The sequence below is a fragment of the Nicotiana tabacum genome, chromosome 10 (genome assembly GCF_000715075.1).
Source record: "Nicotiana tabacum cultivar K326 chromosome 10, ASM71507v2, whole genome shotgun sequence".
NCBI classification, from domain to species: domain Eukaryota; kingdom Viridiplantae; phylum Streptophyta; class Magnoliopsida; order Solanales; family Solanaceae; genus Nicotiana; species Nicotiana tabacum.
Window position 1 is genome coordinate 66,169,794 of NC_134089.1, and position 17,391 is coordinate 66,187,184.

The following is a 17,391-nucleotide window of genomic DNA, read 5'->3' on the forward strand; positions in this document are numbered from 1 at the left end:
GCGCCCCATGCATCGCACCTGCGGGCACGCAGATGCGATAAAACACCCACTTCTGTGACTCCTCTCCTGACCCTCTATTAACGCATTTGCGGCTTATCCCATCGCACCTGCGCCATCGCACCTTCGGTCCCCACTCCACAGATGCGGTTATCAGAGAACACAACAACTTCAACTAGAATTTCCAAGTTTCCAATCCTCCGCTAATTACCCGAAATCATCCCAAAGCCCTCGGGACCTCAACCAAAAATACCAACAAGTCACATATCATCATACGAACTTAGTCAAACCTTCGGAACACTCAAAACAACATCAAAACACCAAAACACCCTCAGATTCAAGCCTAAGAACTTCTAAACTTTCAAATTTCGCAAACAATACCCAAACCTATCAAACCTCATCCGAATGACCTAAAATTTTGCACACACGTCACAAATGACACAACGGACCTACTCCAATTTCCGAAATTCCATTCGGACCCCGATATCAAAGTTTCCTACCAACCGAAAATCGCCAAATTTCCAATTTCGCCAATTTAAGCCTAATTCCACCACGGACCTCCAAATCACATTCCGTACACTCTCCCAAGTCCAAAATCACCAAACAGAGCTAACCAAATCATAAAAATCCAAATCCGAGATCGAATACTAGAAAGTCAAAACTTGGTCAAACCTTTCAAATTTAAAGCTTCAAGCTGAGAATCATTCTTCCATATCTATTCTGATTAACCTGAGAACCAAAACCGACGATTTACATAAGTCATAATACATCATACGAGGCTACTCATGCTCGAGAACTGGCGAGCGAAGTGTAAATGCTCAAAATGATCGGTCGGGTCGTTACATCCTCCCCCATTTAAACATACGTTCGTCCTTGAACGTGCCTAGAGTTGTTCCAAAAGCTAACAAATCGCTGTATAACCTTACCATGCACATACCCAGGGGTGATCCCACATCACCCTATCCCATATAGGCCCGATAGCACAACATAACTAAAATTTCATAATCCAACCTAGCCCATTAACCTTAGAACCAAATTTCCACTTATGAAATTATTTATAAGATCAGAACCTCACATCTATACTCTGAATAAGTCCGAAAAAGTTTTAACAAACCATATCTGTAACCCTAGATGTAATTAAATGATATACCACATAACTCAAACACTTGTAGCAATAACGTCTAATCACACCAGCTGCTCAAAACAACCGAATACCGATAATAAACCTCTTATCAAATAAAGCTTCATTCAAACACTTTCGTATACTGCCAATGATGAAAGAAACACGCAGAAATCACAACCATTCCTCATATCAACCAGTCATGGAGTTCCCACTCCTTCGGTAAGAACCATAGTAAATTTCTAAGCCGAATTCCAACATTATCCTTCCAACATGCTAAAATCGAATCCGATAGTATTCATTGTAGATCCTAATGACCTCATCTCACCAAACACAACTACTCTAGTGACATGTCACATCGAAACAATCTAAAGCCACAACCCGTGCAACCTGCGCACCAGTAAGCAACAGTCCAAATGTACTCAAATCATGAAAAAAATTTGACTCAAATGAGAGAGCTGCACCGCAAGCATCACCAGTACCACCACAACACAATGCTGAGAGCCCATCACACATCGTAGAACCAGAACACACGAATCTAACTCGAAGGATCACACCTCCACATAACTTTGCTACAATACATAACCCCATCCAAACGCTGGTCTGCATTATATACCTCGAGCCACCCTACTCAAAATCCAGAACCATTCGGAATTCAACATCAAGGACCCAGAGTGCGTTACCATAACCACAGAGAAGCAAATGACATAACACCACACAACTCCGAAAGAACATAACCAATACGCCATCCACCGAGCAATACCCAATGCTCTTCCCGCTCGAATTCCACTATGAGACCCCAATAGAACTATACCATATTTGCATATAACCAACAAATCATAACTCCTCGCAACACAGAAAGGTAACTCATAGATCACCCAGAACACGAATAGGCTTAATAACAATCGAACGACACATCTCTCAACAATAGCAATTCGGAGTCAACAAAGCCGACTCGATGCAGGACACACATCCATATTAGCTTACCAATGAACCCCTTATCAAGGAGTTCCTGAAGCTTCTACTTTAACTCATTTAACTCCGTCGGTGCCATATGATATGGTGGAATAGAAATGGATGAGTGCCCAATCACCAAATCAATACTAAAATCAATAGCCCTGTTCGGCGGCATGCCCGACAGGTCTGCATGAAACATATCCAGAAAAATCCCTCACCACCGGGACTGAAAACAATGGTAGGACTCTCTATACTAACACCCCCCACGAAGGTTAAATAAGAAAGACAACCCTTCCCAATCATCCGCTGGGTATTCACAAATGAAATCACTCTACTGGGAACATAATCCGTCGAACCTCGCCACTCAATCCGTGGCATCCGTGGCATCCCTAGCGTAGCCAACATCACTGTCTTAGCGTAATAGCTCAGAATAACACGACACGGAGATAACCAATCCATACCCAATATCATATCAAAATCTACTATACTAAGCAACAAAGGATCCACTAGGGTCTCCAAACCCCTGATAGTTACCACACAAGGCCGATACATATGGCCCACAACCACGACATAACCTGTTTATGAGAACCCCTAGTCTCCAAATCCATATAGCACACGAATCACCATATCCAATCCCAACTCCACTGCCCGTACATCTAGCGCACCTCTAATACTCGATCATTCCATGAGGGATACTTATATAATCTTTCTGTGCCACCAAGCAATCTCGAATATCAGCAGTTGATCAACAAGAGAGTGTCGCAATACTAATGAAGTATCCTTAATTCAAACACATTTCCCTTTCTGAAAATGTATACCCTCATCAGGCCACACCAATTAGTAATATCATTTACCTAGTCATCTGAAACTGTCCATGCTACCTAAGAATTAATGACCTCCCTTTCGGAACTGAACTATGACCTTACACATGCAATTCTCAATCCTACACAATATACCGTATATACCACGCCATCCTATAATAAATATAAGAATTTCATAATCCATTCCGGGTCACAAGCAACTACGCACTCAACTAGCCAAGAACTTTCCATTTGATTCCATCTAAAAGAAAATCACTATACCTCACATGCTCTCCGCGCCAGTAGAAATATACATCTCTAACCGTGGTAGAAACCATCAAGAACTCTCCGAATCCCATTTGCACAAAACTAAATCGTCAGGACTAAATCCTTTTAACTCAACCAAGTTATGCAGGTCACCAAAAAACCCAAGAGCATTGCCACGAAACACCTGTAGAAACTCATTACCTCATAAGCACCCAAAGAACTAATCATATCCCTTACCATGCCGATCCGACCTACTACCAAGCTATCCTATTTATCCAAGTTCTTTCTAAATTACCTTCAAATTGATACTTCTCCTTACCATAATACCGCAGTCCTCAACCCAGACTCACCACATGAGACCTAAGTATAAAACTATACCGTCTAAAAGGCTCATAAGTCACTGAATACTCTTTTAAATATCCCCAAAAATCACCACATTCAAAATACTTACCATGAAGAGACTTCCTACGAATCCAAAGCCATTACCTTTACCTTCCTAATACTGATATGTAGAATCCACAATTGATATAGAAATGCCACAAGTCTTGACATCCTCTAATGTAAACCTCAGCTTCTAGCTAAATACACATCATGAAGATCTCCAATTATTACATATAAATCTTGAATCCTTTAAAACCATTGCCGAGAGTCATCCACTCTATTCAGGTTTCAATTAAACTGATCAAACGAACCGAATGACCTGTGCCCCATTAGTACAACAACATCTAAGGAAGTAACCCATCCTTCTAAGTAGTCAAGTGGTATCCTACACCATACCCCTTACATCCCTTACAATAACAACTAATTCATCCAATGATTTATCATATACCCATAAAGCATGACACACCATTATTCAAAATTTCCTTTACTTAAGTCATCTTCGATCTCCATGTAACTACACGGCCGGTTGTTTTAAGAATTTATGCCTCGATCCCTTATTAACTACTTTTCCCATGTTTATTTATGCTATTGTGAGTTGCCGGGAGGAATTATTGGGAGTTTCAAAGAGTTTTGGGACACTTAGTCCCTAAATGAGAGCTTAAGTTCTAGAAAGTTGACCGTAGCCGGAACAGTGTGAAGATAGCCTCAGAATGGAATTTTGATGGCCCCGTTAGCTTGTTTGGGTGATTTTGGGTTTAAGAGCGTGTTCGGATGGTGTTTTAGAGGCCCGTAGCTAATTTAGGCTTGAAATGCCGAAAGTTGAATTTTTGAAGTTTCCGGTTCGATAGTGAGATTTTGATCCGAAGGTTGGAATGGAATTCCAGAAGATGGAGTAGCTCCGTAGTGTTGAATGTGACGTGTCTGCAAAATTTCAGGTCATTCGGACGAGGTTTGATAGACTTTTTGATCAAAAGTGTATTTTGAGAGTTTTTGAAGTTCTTAGGCTTGAATCCAGTGCTAAATTGGTGTTTTTGACATTGTTTTGAGCGTTACGAAGATTGGAGCAAGTTTTAATGATATTTTAGGATTGGTTTGCATGTTTGGTTGAGGTCCAGGGGGCCTCGGGTGTCTTTCAGATGCTCAATGGGGGCATTTTTGAACTTGTTGAAATTGTAAAAAAACTACAGCAGCCCAGTTCTGGTTTCCTTCTTCGCGTTTGCGAGTAGGGTCCTGCATTCACAAAGAGGATCTGGGGATGGGGGAGGTTTTGTGCTTTGCATTCGCGAAGAGTCTCCCGCATTTGCGAAGCTGAGAGAATTCATACCTACGCATTCGCGATGTTGTTCCCGCATTCGTGTAGGAGGAGGAGGTGTTGCATCGCATTCCTGACCTGAGCATCGCATTCGCGATGATGGAATCTGGAACCAAGTGAATTTGTGCTTCACAAAAGCGAGGGGCCTTCCGCGTTCGCAAAGAAGGGATATCTGGGCAGTATTTAAATAGCCCATCCGTGATCCTTCTTCATTTTTCCACCATTTTTGAACGGGATTGAAGCTTTTAAGGGTGATTTTTGAGGAAACCAAAGGAGAATCACTTGGAGGTAACATTTTTGACTTCATAACTCGTTTATATGTGATTAAAGGTCTAATTTGTGGTGAAACATTTGGGAAAAATGGGTTATTAGGGCTTGAGATTAAGAGACCTTAAAATCGGCATTTGAGGGGTCAATTGAACTCTGATTTCAGTGTTCTTGTTATGTATAGACTCTGAGAGTATGAGGGTTCTAAAAATGTAAATTTTACCTGATTCCAAGATGTGGGCCTGAGGGGCATTTTGGTCATTTTACCTAATTTCGCTTATTAGCTTAGAATTTATTTATAGAATCTGTTACTTGAAGTGTTATTTACATTATGCAATTGAATTGAATAGATTTGGGACATTTGGAGTCGAGTACTCGTGGCAAGAGCGTAGTTTCAGGTTAATTTTGAGCTGGTTCGAGGTAAGTGGCTTGCCTAACCTTGTGTGGGGGACATTCCCCTTAGGATTTGGTATTGTGGTAATTGAAATGCCTTGTACGTGAGGTGACTAGTGCGTACTTGTGCTAATTGTTGAAAATTTTGTTTTCACTAAAGTAACTTTAATTGTGTTTTCCTTTTCTGCTTACTCTACTTGAAATTTAAATCTGCTGTTAGCTTAGATAAGCATGTTTAATTTACTTAATTGCTTTATTGTTTAAACTGCCATAACTGTATTATGTGAAGCATGTTAGGTTAGAATTACCTATTTTACTTGGTGCGAAATTTAGCTTAATTGAGTATTCCTTGTGTTGTTGTTGTGTGTTTCGCTTTGGGACTACGAGACGACATCCCGTGAGATCCCCTGTATGTATTGATGATATGAGTTGAGGTGCAGGATACCAAGAGATCCCTAGCACGTATATTGAGGATACCGAGAGATCCTCGGGATACCTAGAGATCCCTAGCATACATTGAGTATACCAAGAGATCCTTGGGATACCAAGGGATCCCTGGCATGTATTGAGGGTACTAAGAGATCATCGGGATATTGAGAGATCCCCGGTTATTTTCTTTGAGAAGAGTGGCATTCCTGTTGCTTGTTTCTGTTTCTGTTTCAGTTGTAGTTATTCTTATTGTAGACATGTGATTTTTGACCCTCCCTAAGATTTTACACATTTTTGTATTTAAATATTTAGTTTAGGTCTAATATAGTTATTTTAACTAGTTTTGACTCTTTTACTTTATTTGATCACAAAATGAAAATTACAAAAATATTTCTTCATTTTAGTTGCTTTTAGTTTATATACCTTTCGTAAAATTAAAAAAAAAATACAAAAATAGTACCTTATTTTTATTTTAATATGATATTTGAAAATACCAAACAAATAGGTTTGTTTTAACGGTTAGTCTTATTTTAATAGTTATTTTACTAAAGTAGGATTAATTAGTAATGAGGTCGTATTTTAGTGTCATTCACGGAGAAAGAATAAAATTTGGGCTCAAACGACCCATTTTTAGGCCTAATTTTCAGACCTAGCCCATAATAACACAAACCCAATACCCACTAAGCTAACCCTAATAACCTTAAAAACCCAAAATAAAACTAGACTTTAGAACCTGGACTAAGAGCAGCGCCGCTGGAACACAAGGAGCTGACAACCGTTTTTCAATCAAGGACAGACCCCTCCTGCGATCGTCTTCTTCAACAAAAAGAACACCAAACGACCCCTCGTTCTTCATCTTCTCCAGGGACACATAGAGACCCCAACTTCCATGGCTGCTCCTTAACTAAAACCAACAACCATTTCTTCTTCTTCTACAGCCAAGAACCAAAATCCTTGAATCTCCAACCACAACAACTAGCGACCTCCTCAAACGACCATACCTCCCTTCTCTAACCATCGTCGGCGGTAAGCAGCATCCAAAAATGACCAGGTCTGGATGGGAACAGGCCGGTACTGCCTCTATCGAACATCTAGATCCGGAAACTATAACATCACCACGAGGTAACATCATTTTCAAGCACCAAAACAGTGCCGGATTCTCCTCCAACCTCCGTTGCAACCAGCTGTAAAACCAGCTCCAAGTACAAAAAACAGTAACTCAAACCAGTCATTTTCAAGCACCAAAACAGCTCTATCTGTTTTTTAAAACTTTGGTCGTTTATAGTACTGTTATTTGTCAACAGACGAAAACACTGTCAGTTGTTGCTCTTTCAAAAGATTTCGTAAATGTGATGGGGTACCTGATATCGGAGTGGTGTTCGTTCGACCCTCCCTAAGATTTTACACATTTTTGTATTTAAATATTTAGTTTAGGTCTAATATAGTTATTTTAACTAGTTTTGACCCTTTTACAAAATAAAAATTACAAAAATATTTCTTCTTTTAGTTGCTTTTAGTTTATATACCTTTCATAAAACTAAAAAAAATACAAAAATAGTACCTTATTTTTATTTTAATATGATATTTGAAAATACAAAAAAATAGGTTTGTTTTAACGGTTAGTCTTATTTTAATAGTTATATTACTTAAGTAGGATTAATTAGTAAATAAGGTCATATTTTAGTGTCGTTCATGGAGAAAGAATAAGTTTGGGCTCAAACGACCCATTTTTAGGCTTAATTTTTGGACCTAGCCAATAATAACCCAAGCCCAATGCCCACTAAGCTAACCCTAATATCCTTAAAAACCTAAAATAAGACTAGACCCTAGAACCTGGACTAAGAGCAGCGCCGCTAGAACACAAGGAGCTGACAACCGTTTTTCAATCAAGGACAGACCCCTCCTGCGATCATCTTCTTCAACAAAGAGAACACCAAACGACCCCCCATTCTTTATCTTCTTCGGGGACACATAGAGACCCCAACTACCACGGCTGCTCCTTAACCAAAACAAACGACCCTTTCTTCTTCTTCTACAGCCAAGAACCAAAGCCCTAGAATCTCCAACCACTACAACCAGTGACCTCCTCAAACGACCACACCTCCCTTCTCTAACCATCTCCGGCGGCAAGCAACACACAAAAATGACCAGGTCTGGATGGGAATAGGCCGATGTTGCCTCTGTCAAACGTCGAGATTCGGTGACTGTAACATCACCACGAGGTTACGTCATTTTCAAGCACCAAAACAGCGCTGGATTCTCCTCCAACCTCTGTTGCAACTAGCTGTAAAATCATCTCCAAGTACACGAAAACAGTAACTCAAACCAGTCTTTTTCAAGCACTAAAACAACTCTATCCATTTTTTAAAACTTTGGTCGTTTATAGTTACTGTTATTTGTCAACAGACGAAAACACTGTCCATTGTTGCTCTTTCGAAAGATTTCGTAAATGTGATGAGTACTTGAGATCAGAGTGGTGTTCACCCTCCCCAAGATTTTACACATTTTTTATTTACATATTTAGTTTAGGTCTAATTTAGTTATTTTAACAAGTTTTGACCCTTTTACTTTATTTTATCACAAAATAAAAATTACAAAAATATTTCTTCTTTTTAGTTGCTTTTAATTTATATGCCATTCATAAAACTAAAAAAACACAAAAATAGTACCTTATTTTTATTTTAATATGTATTTGAAAATACCAAAAAAAAGGTTTGTTTTAATGGTTAGTCTTATTTTAATATTTATTTTACTTAAGTAAGATTAATTTGTAAATGAGGTCGTATTTTAGTGTCGTTCACGGAGAAAGAATAAATTTGGGCTCAAACGACCCATTTTAGGCCTAATTTTCGGACCTAGCCCATAATAACACAAGCCCAATACCGACTAAGCTAACCCTAATACCCTAAAAACCCCAAAATAAGACTAGACCGCTACGATCGTCTTCTTCAACGAAGAAAACACCAAATGACCCCCCGTTCTTCATCTTCGTCAGGGACACATAGATACCACAACTTCCATGAATGCTCCTTAAAATGAATTCTACGTTCCGAGGCCTTAAAAACCTCTTTTAGTATCACCTCGATTTGCGTGCACAGTCCGGGCGTGTAGCCGGAAAGCCTATATGTGAAAATCTGTGAAAATGATAAATTTTGACTATAAAATGAATTAATTTGACTTCGGTCAACATTTTGGGTAAACGGACCCGGACTTGTGATTTGACGGTCTCGGAGGGTCCGTAGGAAAATATGGGACTTGCGCATATGCCCGGAATCGAATTTCAAAGAAAGTTATTTTCTTAAATTGTTTAAAGGATTTGGAAATGAATTTTGATTAGAACATGTTGGTATCGGGCCTGTATTTTGATTTCGGCACTCGGTACAAGACTTATATGTGATTTAAGATAATTCTGTAAAGTTTGGTAAGAAATGGAATCCGTTTGACGTGATTCGGACCTTAAATGCAAAATTTGATGTTTAAAGAAGTTTTGAGAAATTTCATTGATCTTGAGGTTTATTCGATGTTCATAATGTTATTTTGGTGATTTTATTACACGAATAAGTCCGTAGGATGTATTTGAGGTTATGTGTATATTTGGGTTGGAGCCCCGAGGGCTCAGGTGAGTTTTGGATAGGCAACAAGGTGCATTTTGAACTTAGAAAATTGAAAGTTTTTCAGCTGTGCATAGCAGGCCTGCAAGCTTCGCATTTGCGAAGCCTGGCTCGCAAATGCGAGCGGCTTGTCGCAATTGCTAAAGATGCCCAGGCCAGCTCCCTCTCGCAAATGCGAGGTTATCCTCGCAAATGCGAAGTTTCCCATTTGGCCAGTGATCGTAAATGCGATGCGGTATTCGCATTTTAAAATGCGGTATTCGCATTTTAAACTCATTTTTCATTAAACTCATTTTTCATATCCTCTCAAAACATAAACACACCAGGACGATTTTTCAAAGGATTCTTCTTCTCCAAATTAATTGTACGTCATTTTTAACTAGTTTTCTTCGATCATTAACATCTTTTAAAATGATTTCAACTTAAAATCAATGGTTTTCATAGGGGAAATTGGGTGTTTTGGGTAGAACCTAGGTTTTTCAAAAATTGGGGATTTGGACCTCGATTTGAGGTCTGATATCAAAACAAGTTATATTTTTGGGTTCGTGGGGGAATGTGTAATAGGGTTTTGGTTCGAACCTCGGGTTTTGACCATGTGGGCCCGGGAGCGATTTTTCACTTTTTGGATAAAACTTTAGAAAACTCATTTTCATGCATTGGGGTGTATTCATTTAGCATTTATTGATGTAATTAAGTAACTTGTGACTAGATACGAGCAAATTGGTGGTGGAATCAAGGGGTAAAGATATAGTTGAATCAGGAATTGTGTTCGTGGCATCGAGGTAAGTGTTTGGTCTAACCTTAGCTTGAGGGAATAGGAGTCGTGGTCTTATTTGCTATGTGTTAATTGTTGAGTACGACATATAGGTGTGGTGACGAGTATCTATACGTTGGTGTCAAGCATGCCCATGAGTCTTGTATTATAATTGTTATGACTCTGTTATGGTTTATTGCGCTTCATATGTTATTATTACCATTGTTCCCTTGCCGGGATGTTTGTTTGATATTAATGATCCCTTGCCAGGATGTTTGTTTTTTGGTAGTATTGTTTCCTTGCCGGGATGTTTGTTTGATATTATTGTTCCCTTGCCGAGATGTTGTTGAAATATCATTGTTCCCTTGCCGGAAAGTTGTTATATTGCTCTGGTTCCCTTGCCGGGATTGCTTGTAATTATTGTTGTCTTGTAACTGGGAGCGGGTGGTACGCCTACCACAAGATATAATAAAATGGGAGCGGGTGGTACGCCTACCACAAGATATAATAAAATGGGAGCGGGTGGTACGCCTACCACGAGATAAATGAAATGGGAGCGGGTGGCACGCCTGCTACGAGGTACATGAAATGGGAGCGGGTGGCACGCCTGCCACGAGATTCAGGAAATGGGATCGGGTTCCACGCCTACAATAAGATGTGAAAAGAAAGTGAAATCTGCCTTTGTTTTCCTTATTCTTGTTAGTGATTGGATTTTTATTCCTTTATAGTTCTCTTGATATTCTGTTTTTACCTGTTATTACCCGAAGCATGTTTCCCCACTCCCATCTTTACTTGTTTATTCCTGCTTTACTTTCCGCTGTATATTATATAACTGCATAGGTTTATTTGATGGTCTGGTCTTGGCCTTGTCACTACTTCGCCGAGGTTAGGCTAGACACTTACCAGAACATATGGTCGGTTGTGCTGATACTACACTCTACACTATGTGCAGATCCCGAAGCAGCTTTCGGACCGTAGTATGGAGGCTACCTTCAGTCCACGCGAAGATCTAAGGTAGACCTGCAGGCGTCCGCAGGCCCTGGCGTCTCCTCTTTCTTTTATTTTCTTTTTCATCTTTTTGCTTCAGAAACAATGTGTCTTTTATTCTCGGACCTTGTAGCTAGCAGCCTTAGACCGTATGTGATATTGTGACACCAGGTTTTGGGTGATTAAGGCTTAAGTAGTTGTAATAGCTACAGATTTAGATATTTTATTGTTTTTCTTCTGCTTAATTAAATATTACAATGTTTATATGTTATCGCTTTATATCTGTTAAAAAGAATTAATTGGATAATGAAGTAATTAGTTTAAAAGATTGGCTTGCCTAACTCACATTAGTAGGCGCCATCATGACTCCCGAGGGTGGAAAATCCGGGTCGTGACATTAACCAAAACCAACGACCCTTTCTTCTTCTTCTACAGCCAAGAACCAAAACCCTAGAATCTCCAACCACAACAACCAGTGATCTCCTCAAACGACCACACATCCCTTCTCTAACCATCGCTGGCGGCAAGCAGCACCCAAAAACGACCAGGTCTGGACGAGAATAGGCCGATGCTACCTCTATCGAACGTCGAGATCCGGCGATCACCACGAGGTTACATTATTTTCAAGTACCAAAATAGCGCCGGATTCTCCTCCAACCTCCGTTGCAACCAGCTGTAAAACCAGTTCCAAGTACACAAAAACAGTAGCTCAAACCAGTCATTTTCAATCACTAAAACAACTCTATCCATTTTTTAAAACTTTGGTCGTTTATAGTTACTGTTATTTGTCAACAGACGAAAACACTGTCAGTTGTTTCTCTTTCAAAAGATTTCGTAAATGTGATGAGGTACTTGAGATCGGAGTGGTGTTCGTTCAAGTTCACTGCGATTCGCGGTCTTGTTTGACTCTTGTTGCTGATTTTAGTTGGATTCCGGAGTTAAACGTTGTAGCCGAGTTTTCTATATTCAGTTGTTAAGAAAAGTTCTGGCGAAACAGGTTCCCTTTCCACTTTTCTCCTCCTTATTTGATTACACTCGGTCCAAAAATGTTTTTCTTGTTAAGGAAAATTGCTAACGTTAAGAGTCTGATTTTGTGGTTTGGAATGGTCTTGAGTTTTTCGTAAAGTCTTCAAATGTTCTTTCGTTATTTTGGAATTTGTTCATATTATTGTGATAGCCTTAGCTTGTTCTCTTTTGTTTGGGTAATTTATTATAAATTTTCATTAGGTAAAAATCTTCATGTTCTGTTACATTCAAGTGCACATGTTTAGGTCATTACTGGGTTCCTTCTTGATTTCTCTACTTAGTCATAGTCCATATGTTTTAATCAGCCGGCTAATTTAAGGTCTTCAAATATCATTTTTTCAGTTTTTGCAAGCATTTGATTATGTTTAAATTAATATAATTGAGTCAAAAGTTGTGCCTTTATTTTTCTTTAAAGGATAAGGAAAATAATGTTATTTTTTATTAACTAATCTTGAATTGTACAATGTCTTCTATACTTTTTTTTTCTGTGGGTTCTGCTGCAGAGTAATTTTCAGTAGCTTAAGAGGACAAATTATGGCCTCCATGAGATGTTTTTAAATTTGGATCTTTGATGATTTATTGATGTTAGAATGGTTTGGCAAGGATTGCTCAAATCATAAATTTGCTGGAGGCGAATTATACTCCAGAATATGCTCTTTTCTACTGCAAATGGATAGTTTTCGGCATGACTTGGCCAAACTCACCATAGGTTTTGATAACGGAAGAGGGTTATATTTGTCCCTGTACTCTTTAAAAAGATTTATATTTGTCCTTCGTTATAATTTTTTGATATATGTATCCTTACCGTTATACTTTAGTATCATATTTGTCCTTGTACTCTTCATAAAGAGTTACATTTGCCTTTCGTTATACTTTTTGACATATTTATCCTTACAGTTATACTTTAGGATCATATTTGCCCCTCATCTATTAAATCCCCATGTCCCACCTTTGTTTTCCTGCATGGAACCTATGTGGATTTCTTTTTTGTCCAATTTAAATATGGTCACCTATTTAAGATAATTTACCCCCCCCCCCAACCCAATTTAAATATGGTCACATAGGCGCATGTAGGAAAACAAAGGTGGGACATGGGGATTTAATTGATGAGGGGCAAATATGATCCTAAAGTATCATTGTAAGGATAAATATGTCAAAAAAGTATAACGAAGGGAAAATGTAACCCTTTTTGAAGAGTACGAGGACAAATATGATCCTAAAATATAACGATAAGGATGAATATATCAAAAAAGTATAATGAAGGATAAATATAACCCTTTTTGAAGAGTACATGGACAAATATGTCCCTTTTTCCTTTTGATAATATTGCGTACACGTTCGCGTGACACGATTACGATTCTAAAAGTAAAAGCGGAGTATCCGTTCGCGCAACTTCGACCAAACCTTTTTTAATAATAACAAAGCTTTATTAATTGTGGACACGTTCGCGTGACATGATTTTTTATGCGCCAAACAAATAGGTACACGTATGCATGCCTGTTTAAAGATAATTTCTTAGTTAAAAACGGCTAATGCACATAGGTTCTAAAATTGAGTAATTAGACAATTTAATAAGCCAAATATGATCAAAGCGCCCGTGCTAAAACCACGGAACCCGGGAATGCCTAACACCTTTTCCCGGGTTAACAGAATTCCTTACCCGAATTTCTGTGTTCGCAGACTATAAATAAGAGTCAAAACCTTCCTCGATTCAAGATTTTAAACCGGTGACTTGGGACACCATAAATTATCCCAAGTGGAGACTCTGATTTTAATAAAATAATCCCCTTTCGATTGTCACTTAAATTGAAAAAATTCCCCTATACCCCTTCTGGGTGTAGTAAAAAGGAGTTGTGACAGCTCTGGCGACTCTGCTAGGGAAAAGAACCCAGAATCTCTGGTTCAGTGTTCAAGAGTTGGAGCTTGTTAATATGATTTTTACTTGGCTTTATGTATTGTTGATATTACTGTATTTTGTGAACCTTTTGTGCTAATTGTTGTCTATTTACCGCTTTAATATTATTTGAATTGTATATAACTGTCTTCTTACGCTACCCCTCTGAGTCTTCTAAAAATGGTGCACACGTTCGCGTGGCCTGCTTTTTCTGTAGAAGTTATACCAATTAGTATGAGGATGGGCCAACAACAAGGCCGGGTAGACTTTAGTGCTCCCGGTACGTTGCCCCCTTTTCGGCTCGAGTTGTCCGCTCGAGTAAGTCAGGTCAAGAACACAACCCCAGGTTTAAACTTAGAATAACATAACCTCATGTCGGATCCCTAGTAGGAACGTTTGTGTGCATCACGTGCATTTGACTTTGGGGACTCAACACAAGGTTTGGGTCTGTCTAGGACAAGTGTACCCAAAATAAAAGACCATCTTGATGCATCCTATATGCTACATGTTGCAATCTTCAAGGGTAAAAGGTCATTTGGCAGACCAATGATAGTTGAGGGCAAATGAAAAAAAGAAGAAAAAAAGAGGGTGAAGTGTGAAATAAAGTAAATAGGGCCCAGTTATGTTTTCTTTCACATTTTTGTTAAGAAAAAAACATGAAAAATTATAAAAAAAAATAAAAACAAAATTGCACTTTTCATCATTTTTCGAAAATCAAAAAAGATCAAAAAAAGGAAAAGAAAATCCAAAAAGAGTTTACATGTTTCATAATTTTTTTTCAAAAAAAAAAAGACAAAAAAACATATTTTCTCTAAATTAGTTGTTTTTTTAATTCTCGCCTTTATCCAATCTGCCCGAACTACGCATACCTGATTCTCGTCTTTCAGGGCATGATATATAGGCAACCCACATAGGGTCCGGTCTTCCTAGTAAGTCTTAGGTTCTTGGCTTTGCGGGGTCTTAGCCAAATTTTGCACTTCTAGCCACATTTTGGCTACATAAGCCATTTTACAAAAGTAGCCTCAATCATGTCTTGCATGTGTCCATAAGGGAGTGTTATTATCTCACATAGTGTTGGTTTCAGTTTTTTCATACATGTGTGGATTTACTTACCGAAGTTTGACATGTCAGACGCTCCAGGATCATTTAGTCAGGATCGCTCATTCAAGAGTCGCTTAAAGGAGATTCTATTTATTTATTTATTTATTTTTATTTATTTATTTTTTATGTTTTGAGTCTGTTTTTCTTTTTATGTCGCCTTTCACCTTCTAATTTTGTACAGTAATTAGAGTCTTTCATAGTCTAGTTAAGTTTTTCAGTATTTTGTTATTGTGTTTCCTATTTTGTATTTGAAAAAGAAGTGTTATAAGTCAAAAAAAGAAGAAGATAGATTTTGCATTTTTATATTTCCGTTAGATGTTTTCTTTAGTATACTAACTCTAGCAATTAAAAGAAAAAGAAAAAAAGTTTTTTTGGGTTGGTTTTCCTTTAGGAGATTAATATTTAGAACTCAAAATTAAAATTGCTTTTATATTTCCTTTAGTATATTGAGACTAAAAATTCAAACAAAAAAAAGGTGTTTACTTTTGATATCGCTTTAGAAGTTTTCTTTAAAATATCAATTTCAAAAATCAAAAAAAAAAAAAAGATTTTCTTTTGAGGTCCTTCTTTGGGAAATTAATAAAATACAGAAAAAAGTATTCTTTTTATTTTTACTAGAACTTTAGGATATTGTACATAGAAGAAAAAAACATACTTTATCTTTTGTTTATCTTTAAAGTTTCTTCCTCAGGTAATCAAAAACTGAAATCCAAAAATATTTTTATCTTGTTCATTTCTCGTTTCGAAATCTTTCTTCAGGGATATCAAATGAAAATTCAAAATATTTTTCTTTGGTTTATTCTTTAGATTTTCTTCCTAAAAAAATATTTTTCTTTGTAGGGTTTTTTCCTTAATAATTTCCCATAGAGTGTTTGTTTCAAAAAGAAAAAAAATATATGCTCGTTAAGCTTGAGTTTAGAATAAGTTATAGAACATTAAGTCTAGAAAAAAAGGATTTGCTTCTTTTATTTCTCTTTTCTCATCAGAGTAGTCATTAAGGTAAAAAAGAAAAGAAAAGAAAAAAGAAAAAGAAAAAGAGAACGTTAGTTTGTTTACTTTATTCCCGATCTTCCCGAACTACGCAAAGATCTGATTCATGTAGTGTCATGATACGTAGGCAACCTACATAGGGTTCGATCGAGTCATTTTTTATTTAAAAGGAAAAAAATCAAATTAAAAAAAAAAGAAAAGAAAAAAGAGAGGTGAAATCATGGGATGTGAGAAATGAGAGGAAAGAAAAGAGTGATAATTAAAAGAAAAAAAGAAGGAAAATGAGCAAGCCAAGAAGTGCTAGAAAAGAAAGAAAAGAGAAGATTGAAATGAACAATATTGGGATGATGCCAAGTGACCTAGTGACCCTCGAAGTCATTCTAGAACCGTTAATTGTTGTTAGGTGCATTGCACGTAATGCGATATTTTTGGCTGTTAAATGCCCTAACCCTAACATGATGACTTCATTTTGTTCCTCTTTGTTATCCTCATTAGCAGAACGGTGGTTGGTTTGTGGTTTTTAAACTGGTAACTCTTCCATACAACACAAGGTCAAATAGCAAGGTAGTCATGGCTAGCAAAGACTTGGACACAAGAGTTGTTGACCCATCGAGGGAGTTTGTGGAGTCGGAGTCTAAATTGAAAGGGGACGTCCAAATGTTGAAACAACAGATGACAGAAATGTATCAGTCTTGGATCAGGGGGCATCCTCCACCTTCATTCCCTGCTAACTACACTGAAAACCCTGCAATTATCCCACCACTATCACAAATCCAGATTCCCACTGCTGCTGATATCACCCCACAACCTTTTCACACTCTACCCGCCAAAACCACCTTATATCCCGCTCCTTTTGCCACTCATGCTCTTGTAGCTCCTCCTCCAGCTATATTTCCTCGATCCTCTAACGAAACTGTGTTCAAAGTCCCCGATTCCCAATACTATGCTCTAGAACCAACTTTCAAAGTCTCGGATCCATACTCTCACGCTCCTCGTTTTGAGCATCCAGGTGAAACTGAAAAGCCTGCTATGATAGTGGAGCAAGATGAGATATCCAGGAATGTGAAAATTTTAGAGCAGTCTTTAAGAAACATGAAAGGGATAA